Source organism: Anopheles arabiensis, chromosome 2 (assembly GCF_016920715.1).
Source record: "Anopheles arabiensis isolate DONGOLA chromosome 2, AaraD3, whole genome shotgun sequence".
Lineage (NCBI taxonomy): Eukaryota > Metazoa > Arthropoda > Insecta > Diptera > Culicidae > Anopheles > Anopheles arabiensis.
This window is the reverse complement of record NC_053517.1, coordinates 55,427,340-55,429,348: the sequence shown is the minus strand read 5'-3', so window position 1 is coordinate 55,429,348 and position 2,009 is coordinate 55,427,340. Positions and strand designations below refer to the sequence as shown.

The following is a 2,009-nucleotide window of genomic DNA, read 5'->3' as shown; positions in this document are numbered from 1 at the left end:
ATTGAAAAATGCTCCTTCTGAGTTTCAACGTTTCATCAACACGATACTCCGGGAATTTATCGAAGCAGATAAACTAGTTGTATATCTAGATGATATTATAATTGCTTCAACGGATTTTAAGTCCCATTTGAACACACTTAGTGCCGTCCTTAGAAAAATACGACATAACGGATTGGAGCTTCGACTCGACAAATGTCAGTTTGCTCAACAAGAACTGGATTACTTGGGGTATAGAGCAAATTCATGTGGAATACGCCCTAGCGATAGGCATATAACGGCTATAAAAAATTATCCTATGCCAACAAATACCAAACAGGTACGAAGGTGCTTGGGACTTTTCTCCTATTTTCGCAAATTTGTCCCTTCCTTTTCCAACATAGCAAAACCCTTGACCAATTTATTGCAAAATGATAAACGTTTTGAGTTCGATTCATCATGTGAAGAAGCATTCTGCTCGCTACGTGACAAACTTATACAGTCTCCTGTCTTGGCAATTTTTGATCCGAAGCGTGAAACGCAACTACACTGCGATGCCCGTTCTTCTGGTTTTGGAGCAGTTCTATTACAAAAACAAGATGATGGAAAATTCCATCCTCTAGCTTTTTTCTCTAAAAACACAACAAAAGATGAAGCTAAGCTTCACAGTTATGAATTGGAAACGTTTTCTATTATATACGCATTAAAACGATTTCACGTTTATGTCCACGGAATTCCGATAAAAATCATCACAGACTGTAATTCACTTGTAGAAACCCTTAAAAATCGTAATTCCTCTGCAAAAATTGCTCGATGGTCGCTTTTTCTCGAAAATTATGAATACTCCATCCAACATCGTTCTGGTGCTTCAATGTGTCATGTCGATGCCCTGAGCAGACTGCAAGCTAGTTGTGCTGTTCATGAAATTGATTTAGATTTTCAATTGCAATTAGCTCAAGCGAGAGATCGTGCTATTGAACAGATGAAGTCCAAGTTGGAGCTAGGAACTGTTGATGGTTATACGTTGCAAGATGGATTAGTGTATCGAGAATCTCCAACCAAGGGACTTCAACTGTATGTGCCTCATGAGATGATAGATAACATCATTCGACATACCCATGAAAAGATCGGCCACTTAGCAGTAGATAAGACATGTGACAAAATAAGCAATCATTACTGGTTTCCTTGTATGAAGCCTCGAGTGGAACATTTTATAAGAAACTAGTTAAAATGGCCCGGGTACAGTGTATAGTATTTACATCATACATTGCAGTATACACACAATATGATTTCTTAATTTTCTATTATTTAAAATTCTATAAGTTAAATTGAGGATGGTGTATCTCTTGGAATAAATAATTTATTCAGCGAAATTCACATTGCTGCCATATGTAACTCACGCCGATGAGGAGCAGCAATTCTGCGAACTCTTTCCGCTCTTCAGCATCTTGAACAGTCTGGGCTGTTTGCACACGCATTTTTGCCCGCAAACGCAATACCCTAAATTTGCCCCACAGCATGCTCTGTCGGATACACTGCTGCAAAACCTAGACGTTGGTATCTGTCGGAAGTCACCACGTAGCAGCACCACCTTATCACCGAACGTTTGGCGATTTCCCATAACGTCCTGCAAGGCGTGATCGAGGGCGCGAGTTTCAAGAGCATAGCGGCTACTCATGGATGTCTCGTTCCATACGATCGGTGGTAGTGCCCACTGATCTCAGGGTATGTGTTCCATCCTTGTCAAGGGGGAGTGCTAACCTGCTCTACTTTCAAATGACACAACCAAACGATCAGTGAAGCCTGTTGCATCAATTCCGCCTGAGCTGACTATACACGGATGTTACAGGAACTGTTCGCGTCCAGGTTGAGCGATAGCTTGAATTTAGAGTGTAGCGTACGTCACCAGGTCAGCAGCAGAGCAGCAATTCAACTCGAAGCTATTGCAATGTTCAATTGGCGCCGCGTGTACGCAAGATTAGTTTTGAGCAGAAACGGCTACCCGGTGCCACCAGGTTCATCAAGAATAGATT

The 2,009-nt window shown here is 41.4% G+C and overlaps 1 non-coding gene across 1 annotated transcript; it reads right to left on the bottom strand.

Annotated features, from left to right (window-relative positions):
* Positions 1 to 1,703: 1,703 nt before the first annotated feature.
* LOC120899242 lies at positions 1,704 to 1,759 on the bottom strand. Its single transcript, XR_005739045.1, has one exon. It is a non-coding gene; the product is annotated as a U6atac minor spliceosomal RNA (small nuclear RNA).
* Between the last annotated feature and the right edge of the window lie 250 nt (positions 1,760 to 2,009).